The sequence below is a fragment of the Oncorhynchus clarkii genome, chromosome 7 (assembly GCF_045791955.1).
Source record: "Oncorhynchus clarkii lewisi isolate Uvic-CL-2024 chromosome 7, UVic_Ocla_1.0, whole genome shotgun sequence".
Classification (NCBI taxonomy): Eukaryota; Metazoa; Chordata; class Actinopteri; order Salmoniformes; family Salmonidae; genus Oncorhynchus; species Oncorhynchus clarkii.
Genome location: NC_092153.1, coordinates 52,989,519 through 53,001,651, shown reverse-complemented (window position 1 = coordinate 53,001,651; position 12,133 = coordinate 52,989,519).

Below are 12,133 nucleotides of genomic sequence, written 5' to 3'. Positions count from 1 at the left end.
TAAATTTTATACACTAATTGTAGTCTCACCCATTCATTTCTATTGACACCACAGGTGTACAAAGTTAAATAAAACACCCAAAATGCAATGAAAATCATCAAAATGTTTTTGTGTGTTCAGATGCCCTGTGTGGACAAAGTCATGGAACCTTATGACAATCAGATGAAATGAACTACATTTTTCAGAGAGAAAACTCCTGGGTGGCGCAGTGGTCTAGGGCACTGCATCGCAGCACTAGCTGTGCCACCAGGGACTCTGGGTTCGCGCCCAAGCTCTGTCGCAGGCCACCGGGAGGTCCGTGGGGCGACGCACAATTGGCCTAGCGTCGTCCGGGTTAGGGAGTGTTTGGCCGGTAGGAATATCCTTGTCTCATCGCGCACCAGCGACTCCTGTGGCGAGCCGGGCGCAGTGCACACTAACCAAGGTGGCCAGCTGCACAGTGTTTCCTCTGACACATTGGTGCGGCTTGCTTCCGGGTTGGATGCGTGCTGTGTTAAGAAGCAGTGTGGCTTGGTTGGGTTGTGTTTCGGAGGACGCATGGCTTTCGACCTTCGTCTCTCACGAGCCTGTAAGGGAATTGTAGCGATGAGACAAGATAGTAATTACTAACAATTGGATACCACGAAAAAGGGGGTAAAATTTATAAAAAATAAAATAAACTTTTTCAAAAACGTGTAAATCGGTCCAATTCGACCAGAACACAACAGGAGGTTTAATTTAATATAATTGCAACACTGCTGCCACAACACAATTTACCTTCAAAGTGGACCACACTCCTTATTCAAAGCAGGAAGTGAAGCAAATATACTGAACAAAAATATAAACGCAACATTAAATAATTTCTACGATTTTACTGAGTTATAGTTCATATATGGAAATCAGTCAATTGAAATAAATTCATTAGGCAAAAATCTATGGATTTCACATGACTTGGCAGGGCCGCAGCCATAAATGGGCCTGGGAGGGCATAGGCCCACCCACTTGGAAACCAGGCCCACCCACTGGAGAGCCAGGCCCAGCCAATCAGAATGAGTTTTCCCCACAAAAGGGCTTGAATACAGACAGAAATACTCCTCAGTTTCATCAGCTGTCAGGGTGGCTGGTCTCAGACAATCCCACAGGTAAAGTGGTAAAGTTGGACGTACTATCACATTCTCTAAAACAACGTTGGAGGTGGCTTCTGGTAGCGAAATGAATATTAAATTCTCTGGCAACAGCTCTGCTGGACATTCCTGCTGTCAGCATGCCAATTGCACGCTCCCTCAAAACTTGAAACATCTGTGGCATTGTGTTGTGTGACAAAACTGCACATTTTAGAGTGGCCTTTTATTGTTCCCAGCACAAAGTGCACCTGTGTAATGATCATGCTGTTTAATCAGCTTCTTGATATGCCACAACAGCGAAGAGAAATGCTCACTAACAGCGATATAAACACATTTTTTCACAACATTTGAGAGAAATATGCTTTTTGTGCATATGGAACATTTCTGTGATCTTTTATTTCAGGTGATGAAACATGGGACCAACACTTTACATGATGCATTTATATTTTTGTTCAGTATATATTCACTAAAGTTAACTACATGGCCTCTACTAACATGACTAGCATATGATCATGCAGGGCAGTCAGAAAGATTCTCTAATGGTATGTGATGACTTCCGAATGGAACTTCTGGCAATGTGTTCCCACTAAGGACCTTCTAATTGTGGTTGGTTCAGCAGCTGTGTAGCACAGCAATTGGGATGTGGTGCACCAAGCCTCTGTTCCATTGCCTTTTCCCCCCACCAGAGAAGTTTAAAAATTGTGCATTTACAGTAGAGCTCACCACACACAGCAAACAGTTCTATGTGATAGCCTACACATTTAACACTACACTCAAGGACCACTTAGTCTTCCATCAAAGCTCTTGGCAACGTGATTCAACGGATGTGATTAAATGCTGGTTGACATACTGTATGCTTTTGTGATCGTGTGATCAATAAAATGGAGATATAAGCAGAGTACTATATCTCTGCTATAGCTCACATTGATTTCCTTGACAAAAATGTAACAAGCATGCAAATATTATCGATTTTTGATGGTTAAATAATACTGTGGACATAGTCATATTAGCTCTGATGGATTGCATAAAGCTGAACCCTTTTCTCATGTGAAAGATCAGATAGACAGAATACACCCAAATACTCCACATATCTGCCTTTGCAAAACAGCTGTTTGTTTCCTCTTCCCTCTTCCCAAGGCATGTGTTGACAAGACACCGCAGACAAATAAGTGAGCCTCATCGAGGGGGCTGAGAAGGACTCCCAGCAGTTCTGACTGCTGCTGCAAAGAGGGAAAATGAGAAACAGACGGTTCTTCTTTCAGAGCATATCAATCAACAGCCTTGGAAGCCAGCAGTTGTCTCTATCCTCTCTATCCTAGTACATGAGCCATTGAGCTACTTGTGTATTTGTAACCAGTAACTAATTACAGTACTTTGGGTTTATGGATGACATGATATAAGACATGACATGCAAATATTGTAGTTAGATTTCTGAACAATCTGGTATCTGAATCATATGTTCTGATGATCCATTTTAATGCCCCATATTATCTGTGCATGTGAGTTTGCGTTAGAGCCATAGCTCTGTCTTACCCCCAGCAGCTCCAAAACCCAGTGCCTCCGTCCCAGTCACATAAGGGTGCTCCCCTCACCCCTTCCTCCCCTGAGACAAGGCTGGACTAAGCAGCACTAGGCTCCCTGTCACTGGGCTGAGCCACCGGGAACCAGAGGGGGAGACCTCCAGGAGATCCACCAACTTTGGTCTCAGAGCATTTCGTATTATGCTGTACATAAATCCGAGACACTCCATTTAGTATTATATGTTACGTTTTATATGGTATGTATTCATTTGTGGATGCCCATCACCCATTTGGTATGATATGTTACGAATTTGCAAAATGTACAATTTGTTACGAAATTGCAAAACATATGATATGTTGAGAATTTGCAAAATGTAAGATATGTTATGAATTCTATCTAGGTAGCTAGGTGGCTAAGGGTTAGGGTTAAGGTTACGCTGAGGAGTTAGGTTAAAGAGTTAAGGTTAGGGATAGGAATTCGGGGTTAGCTAACATGCTAAGTAGTTGCAATGTAGCTAAAAATGTGTAAGTAGTTGAAAAGCTAAAATTCTGAAGTTGTCCATGATGAGATTCAAACACGCAACCTTTGGGTTGCTAGACGTTACACCCCGACCAACCACCCTAAGTAACCATCTGTCTAATGTAACTATGCCAAATGTAACATATCATACTAAATGGAGTGTCTCAGATTTAAGTACAGAATAATACGAAATGCTCTGAGACCAGGTTGGATCCACAGCACCAAGCCCTGTGTTTCAGCTGAGACAATGCTGAGATTCTTCAAGGGCACTGAAGCTTGGTGAAGGGTGGTCTGACTCCACAGTGGTAACATAATGCAGGAAGTCTGACTGTGCTGGGAGTCACCAGACTTAACCCCCTGGCTGCCCAAGGCCTCTGTATGTATCTCACTCTCTAGCCCCTCTCTCAGTCACAGGGCTGAGGCTACATCTAGAAAAAGGTAGGCCACCTTTACGACTGCTGATGCTTGGCTCTCTAACTTGCATGTGTTTTATGGTCTACATGGAGTAAATAGAGAAGAAATATGCCCTGCAGACCTTGGGGGGAATGTCCTGTGCCCTTTAGCGTGTATTTTTTCTGTACACTACTTGTTTTGGCCGTATTGTTTTGACTGTTTGACCTCTGACTAGGGGAGGGTTCTGCCAGGAGCTCTGGGACAACATGGAGAGGACACAAGGATTCCTGAAATGATTATTATGGTTTTCAACTTGACTCCCTGTTAGTATGTGCACAATGTGCAGTGGCATGTGTTCAAGTCCACAGAGGGTGGAAAAAGCCCTGAAGCTATTGCTCTACAGAGGGAAAGACACAGCTCCATGACTGATTGTCATGTCCTATAGCTGCAGGTAGAGGGAAGCAGGTGGGCTGCCTGAACATTTTGTTCAATCTACTGCAGTGATGTCATCACAACATATCAGTTATGCACTGAAGGCATAGAATGGCGTGTCAGGAAAAAAAAGTTACCCCTCTGTGAATTTCCCATAGTAATTATGACAATGATTTACATCTACAGCAACTTAAGTGTGGGGACACAATGTCTCCCAACAAACACTGGCAAGGTGAGTGACCCCGTTAAATTGCATTTAAATCCGATTTACTTCACTCCTTCACACCTCAGCACACATCAGCAAAACATGGGCTCAGGGCTGTGGGCTGAGAAAAAAAACAGAAGCTGAGTTAAGTGAACCCCCTCAGGGACAAGGTGGATATTACATGAAGACAGGCAAGATATACTGCAGGTGAATAGATAGGGCTAGAGGAATCAGTGAGGGAGGCATTGCTTTATGAGAACAGAGGAGGAAAAACAGAAGATAAGGAAGAACAGAGACAGATAAGAAGAATCTAAGGGAAACTAAAGGAGATAAGCTGTGGTTTACGTGAGGTACACTGAGGTAGACAGAGAGAGAGGAGAGGGAGATTGAACATGCAGATTATTCTCTAATTGTATGTTGTAAACGCTTGTCGACTCAGATTCCCATGCAGTTGATGTTTTCACCCTCAGCATGACCAGGAGCGACCTTTCATCAGGGCAGCTGTAAAGAGTCTAATGAGCAAGGCTGTGTGTGAGCCCATACCCAGCCGAGACTTTTCCACAATTAGGAGAGATTAGGGGGCAGTGAAGGAGGGCAGGGGGAACAGGGGGGTAGTACCCCTCTCATTAGAGATGGCAGTCCTGATTCGACAAAACCTAAGTGATGCTCCTATTGCTAACTTACCCTTTTTCTGCTCTTACCATGGCAAACCACCTTTGTAGTCTCAACATCAGAACATAACCGGCAGTCCCTCTAACCACAGATATCATTGGGGTTGAGAAGTTCCTGCTGTGTAACTGCTGTGTCAGGATCCAATCCCCCCACGCACTTAGTCCTTGCAACAAGTGGATGGACACACCAATCGGGAGGGACATAGTGCTGCAGCTGTAGATCCCGAGGCATCAGTCTTACACGAACCCTGATTATCTCTGGTCGGCTACCAGATATAAAACAGAGACACCATGATTTATGAATGCATGTTAAGGCACTGGAGAAGACTACCCAGCCAACGCTTCTATTCTCACAGAGAGACAGACATGTGGACAAGACCATATACTAAGGCCATGCACATGAGGCCTATTATGATTTTTATAGAAGGAGCAAAAATAAATGTATAGTCTGTGACATCCATTCCAATCTCATGGTGTGAGATTCAGTTATTTCTGATTTGAACAGTGGATTAGATTAATGGTCAAGGTTAATGCTTAATCAAATTCGTCGTAATAAAGTGTGGGATAGTCAACACCCCGGCAGTATATCAATCTTTGTTTGTAGCGTGCAATTTCTCATTCTCATGTGGTTCTCATGAGCCCAGCCGAGTGGCTAGGGACTGAGAGGCCTCACACCTGCAGCCCCGGCTGGCTCTCACATTGGAGAGAAGAGAAACACCACCACCACATTTCCTGACTGGAGCAGCACTGTTGCTTCACATATTAATACTGGAGCCTACAGTACTAATATTAAATACAGAGATAGTCATTAACAAACAGAATGACAAGCATTGACATGTTTGACAGCCATCCACATTGGGAAATAAATCATTAAATGGGGCACAAATCTTTCATGAAGTAGGAAAGCTTTAAGTGCTGAATTCTTCTCCTTCTCTAATGTTTTTCTTCTCTCCAAGTTAAAGCTTTTCAATAGGATTTATTTTTACAGTGCCAAAGGTACTGAGGCCAGAACACCATTCCTTATTTTACATTCCACAGTGCAGCGAGACACAGAGAGGGGAGACATATTTAGCAGCGGGAGGAAAAAGCATCATAGGATTTTCCTGTCAATCAACTGTCAGTCAAAGTCCTACCTGTCAGGGCTAGAGCGTGGAATGGTTTATTCTAGCAGTCAGTTAGTCCAGACCTTGACTTGACAGAAACATGTGGGTCACTGCTGTTTACTTACATCACCTGTAAATGGCCTGATGAATGTGGCGATGAGAGTTACCCTGTGTCCACAAACAGCATGTAACATTCCTGACTTTATTACCTGTGAGGTCAGCCATGGTAAACTGCAGCTCACCCTGAGACCTATAGGCTGGGTCCACATGTCGGGTTCACCTCTGACCTCTCTGCTCCCCTGGCATCTTCAGAGACAGCAGGGGGCCACACAAGTCAGCGCTGCTGCATAGATGCGGTCAGATTTTACACACACACACACACAGCACACACTCACTCAACGATGCTGCGGATATGACTGCTGTCTGTTCTCATCAGTCTTAACTGAGCACAAGACTGAATGGACTGAACAGCCCCCATGGTCTTTCTTTGTGGTCTTTCTTTCAAATAACAGGAGTACACCACAGTGCCTTCAGAAAGAATTCACACCTTGACTTTTTCCACATTTGGTTGTGTTACGAAGTGGGATTAAAATGTATTTAATTGTCATTTTTTGTCAACTATCTACATAAAATACTGTAAGTATATAAAAGCTTTGCAAACCTGGATTGTACCATTATTCTTATTAAAATTCTTCAAACTCTGTCAAGTTGGTTGTTTATATTTCAATGTCGTCTTTGTAAGCAACTCCGGGATATAATTGACCTTGCGTTTTAGGTTATTGCCCTGCTGAAAGTTGGTTTTGTATCCCAGTGTCTGTTGGAAAGCAGACTGAACCAGGACTTTGCCAGTGCTTAGCTCTATTCCTTTTGTTATTATCCTAAAAAAAATCTTGCTACTCCGTGCCGATGACAAGCATACCCATAACATGATGAAGCCACCACCATGCTTAAAAATATGAAGCATTTTACTCAGTGATGTGTTGTGTTGGATTTGACCCAAAGATAATGCTTTGTACTCTTTTCCATACTCTTTTCCTCTTTTCCATATTTCTATCAGTTTTACTTTAGTGCTTCATTGCAAACAGGATGCATGTTTTTGTATATTTTTATTCTGTACAGGCTTCCTTCTTTTCATTCTGTCAATTAAGTTGGTATTGTGGAGTAACTACAATGTTGTTGATCCATCCTCAGTTTTCTCCTATCACAGCCATTTAACTATGCAACTGGTTTAAAATCATAATTTTCCTCATGGTGAAACCCCTGAGTGGTTTCCTTCCTCTTCGTCAACAGTTAGGAAGGACGCCTGTATCTTTGTAGTACCTGCATGTATTGCTACACCATCCAAAGTGTAATTAATAACTTCAACATGCTCAAAGGGATATTCATTGTCTACCAATAGATGCCCTTCTTTGTGAGGCTTTGGAAAACCTCCCTGGTCTTTGTGGTTGATTCTGTACTTGAAATTGTCTGCTCGACTGAGGGACCTTACAGATCATTTTATGTGTGGGGTACAGAGATGAGGTAGTCACTCAAAAATCATGTTAAACACCTTTATTGGACACATAGTGAGGCCTTATGTACCTGACTTAAGCAAATGTTTACTGCTGAACTTATTTAGGCTAGCCATAACAAAGGGGTTGAATACTTATTGACTGAAGATATTTTCTTTTTAAAATTAATTTGTAAACATTTCTAAAAACATAATTCCATTTTGACATTATGAGGTATTGTGTGTAGATCAGTGACACAAAATCCAAATGTAACCCATTTTAAATTATTTTGTAAACATTTCTAAAAACAAAATCCAAATGTAACCCATTTTAAATTCAGGCTGTGACAAAAGAACGTGGAAAAGGTCAAAGGGTGTGAATGCTTTCTGAAGGCACTTGTACATACTGTATGCGTACTACCAGTATCCTCTAGGCAAGGTCTTATCATTCCTCTGAGAGGTAGGATAGAGGTCACTCAGTTTTTACAACAAGTCAGGACTGGTACAGATGCCAAAACTATAAACCATATTTCTGATGAACACATGTATGGGGCATGAACCAGAGCCTGTGCTTTTGCATCAGACAAGGGGGCCTTTCCTGTGACACACACGTGTGATCTGGATGTGGTACATAGTCATCCTGACTAAGGGTTAAACACTGCTAACATCTGGACAGTTCATGTTAACATTAACATTATGGTCAGAAGTTATTTCCCAGAGCGAGCAGGCTCCTATAATAATGCTCATTAAACACTGTAAACCCACTGCAGTGAGACTCCCGACACACTTTCCCAGAACCGCCTCAAAGACCCAAATCTATTTATACGGTATGTTAAACAAAACATAACTTTGACTGCTTGCTTTCAATCTGTGCAGATTGTATCAAATAAAAACAAATACATTAAACATAAATTGTATGTATTAAATAATAGGATATAGTTCCCTCTTAATCCTAAGAAAACACAGAAAAAATATCATTTATCTACCACATGCAGAGGGATCTGAAGTTATTGGCATCCATGATAAAGATGAGCAATACTGACTGTATAAAATCAATAATTCAAATACTGAGCTATATTCTATGCCAAAAAAAGGGGAAATTATATTATTTTATACTAATACAATAGTTCTGACAAAGAGATTTTATTTTAAAAGTACAGCTACATGGACAGTTGAGAGGCAGGTTTTGACAAGTTATTGAACAGCTACTTTGAAAAGAGACCTCTATTTATCAACTAATGAGGGAAAACAAAGATGGTGCAGACATTAACATCTGAAACAACTCCGCTTGACTACGGTTCTTCTGTTCAGGCAGCCACTCCTGCAACACACTGCAAGAATACTATCAATCCAGAATACTATCAATCCAAGGTAAGGCTTCTTCTTCTTGAAGAGAGCTTCTCCGAACAGACAAAACATTTAATTGAAAAGGCCATTATCCCAGCTGCAGAGCGACAGATATCTGAATGATTCCAGAGTCCAAAAAGAAATCCAAACACATTATCTGACGTGTCACCTCTTTAAAATGACAGACACAGTTGTGCTGTGTTCAGCACTCTTTAATAGTCAAAGGCCAAGTGCTCTTCATTAATAACCAAGCTGTTTAGATCAACAATAGATCAACAAAGAGAACTAGGGCTCTATTCTCTGAATAAAAGCTGGTGTTAACAGTCCTTCTACTCATCCCTCTCCTACAAGTAACCAAGAGCCCATCTCTCTCTGATGTCTGATCTTGATATTTTCTCCCTTCTATCACATTTTTCATCTATTTGAGATCATCACATCAAAGACACCAGAGTGAACTTCCCCTAAAGGTCGCGATGCCAGTATAATGTGGATGGGAAAAGGAACATTTCTATTTTACAAAGAGACTCACCGAGATCATAAAAGATGAATACTGTAGCACTATCGATCTCTGTTGAATACTAAGCAGATGCACTTGAAGCAATCGTCTGTATGGCTGGCACCTGTGAAGCTGTTTTCTCTGTGTGAGGTCCACATCTGAGAGACGTTGGTCAGAGTGTGTGTGTATGTGTGTCAACTCAAATCCAAGTTTATTTGTCACATGCACAGATCAGCAGATGTTAAAGCAGGTGCAGTGAAAATGCTTATGTTTCTAGCTCCAGAAGTGCAGTAAATATTTAACAGTACAATACTAATACACAAATAATCCCAAGTAAAAAAAGAAGACATAAGAGATTAACAAATATCCGCACGAGCAATATCAGAGTCCGGAATATAAATACGTGGTGTGTATCGACAGAATGGACAATATATACTGTAAGTAGGAAAAGGTATGCACAGCAGTAGTTATATAGGATGAGCTACGTCCAGAATACAGTATGTGCATATAACGTGAGTAATCAATTAGCTTCATTTTTCAGAGATCAAATTTAATTTCAACAGAATAATGTTGCAGGAATCGTAATCTAATCATTTTCTAACTACAGAAACAATTTACAGAACAATAAACATAATGTAAACATTATTAAAGTGACCGGGGTCCAATGACTGTATGCACATAGGGCAGCAATTTCTAAGGTGCAGGGTAGAGTATCGGGTGGTAGCCGGCTAGTGACAGTGTCTAAGGTGCAGGGTAGAGTATCGGGTGGTAGCCGGCTAGTGACAGTGTCTAAGGTGCAGGGTAGAGTATCGGGTGGTAGCCGGCTAGTGACAGTGTCTAAGGTGCAGGGTAGAGTATCGGGTGGTAGCCGGCTAGTGACAGTGTATGAGGTGCAGGGTAGAGTATCGGGTGGTAGCCGGCTAGTGACAGTGTCTAAGGTGCAGGGTAGAGTATTGGGTGGTAGCCGGCTAGTGACAGTGTCTAAGGTGCAGGGTAGAGTATCGGGTGGTAGCCGGCTAGTGACAGTGTCTAAGGTGCAGGGTAGCGTATCGGGTGGTAGCCGGCTAGTGACAGTGTCTAAGGTGCAGGGTAGCGTATTGGGTGGTAGCCGGCTAGTGACAGTGTCTAAGGTTCAGGGCAGTTTACCGGGCGGAGGCCGGCTAGTGATGACTGTTCAACAGTCTGATGGCCTGGAGATAGAAGCTGTTTTTCATTCTCTCTATCCCAGCTTTGATGCACCTGTACTGTCTCTGCCTGCTAGATGGTAACAAGGTGAAAAGGCTGTGGCTCTGGTGGCTGAGGTCCTTCATGATCTTCTTGGCCTTCCTGTGACACCAGTGCTGTCCTGGAAGGCAGGCACCGTGCCCCCGGTGATGCGTGGGCTGACCACACCACTGACTGGAGAGCCCTGCGATTGCGGGCGGTCCAGTTGCTGTACCAGGCGATGATACAGCCTGACAGAATGCTCTCGATAGTGCATCTGCAGAAGTTCATGAGGGTCTTAGGGGCCAAGACATAGATGTTACCATCTAGCAGGCAGAGACAGCCTCCTGAGGTTGAAGAGGTGCTGTGGTGCCTTCACCACGGCGTCAGTGTGGATGAACCATTTCAGTTCCTCAACAATGTGCACGCCGAGGAACTTGAAGCTTGTGTCCTCTCTCCTCTGACAGTGTGACCCAGCCAGACACTGAGTCTGAGTCTCGCCACTCTGTGCTGCTGATGGAGTGTGGTGTCCTGTCTGTGTGCCACGTCTCAGTGAGCTGCCACTGGAGTGTGGTGTCCTGTCTGTGTGCCACGTTTCAGTGAGCTGCCACTGGAGTGTGGTGTCCTGTCTGTGTGCCACGTCTCAGTGAGCTGCCACTGGAGTGTGGAGGACAGGTCTCAGCCTCACACTCTGTGCACTCAGGCTCTGAGCAGAACCATTTGTTCTGCAATTACACACATTGTAGTGTTTTGTGCACCACAGACCTGCACAATGTTGCGTAACAGTGAACAACATAAACACCCCTTAATTCTTGATTCATGTGGTCTTGAGTTGACGTACCCTACAGTATCTACTCTCTCAAACATTCTCTAACAATTCTCGTTACGGCAACTCCAATCAGTCCTGTTCATCCTGTTATAAGTGTAATGGTCTGGCCCTTAGAAGTGCCTCTCATGTCAGTCCTGTATCCTTAATTCTATGACCAGTCAATACCACGGGTGCCCTGCATGCCTGGCATGCTCGGAAGCGAAGCTACTGTACGGGGTGGCAGGTAGCCTAGTGGTTAAAGCATTGGACTAGTAACCGAAAGGTTGCAAGATTGAATCCCCGAAACTGGCAAGGTAAAAATTTGTCGTTCTGCCCCTGAACAAGGCAGTTAACCCACTGTTCCTAGGCCATAATTGAAAATAATAATTTGTTCTTACCTGACTTGCCCTAAAAAAAAATATTACAGAATGATGATAATGATTATCACCACCACCACAAACAGTATCTGGAGCTGGTTGGCCCGCTTGGCATTGCAATGACCCCAAGCCCAGCCAAAACATGAGCTCCTGGTACTGAAATAACTTACATACAAAGGCAAAAAACACAATTATTGCTCCATGAAACAAGGGTTTCACTGGGGCATTTCACAGTTAGGGGCCATGAAATGATCTAGAGACATAAACATTTCACTGGATCTCTAGATAGTATGTTGGCTCCTATTGGTTGTTTCTTCGAGCCAATTCTCCTGTTCACCACTATGTGTCTACCCTCTTTGTATCCTTTCCATGTCATCATCACAGTATACACTTTTCCTATTAAAACCACTGACATAAACAGAGTGTAGAAAACATTAGGAACTCTTTCCAAGACATTAGACTGACC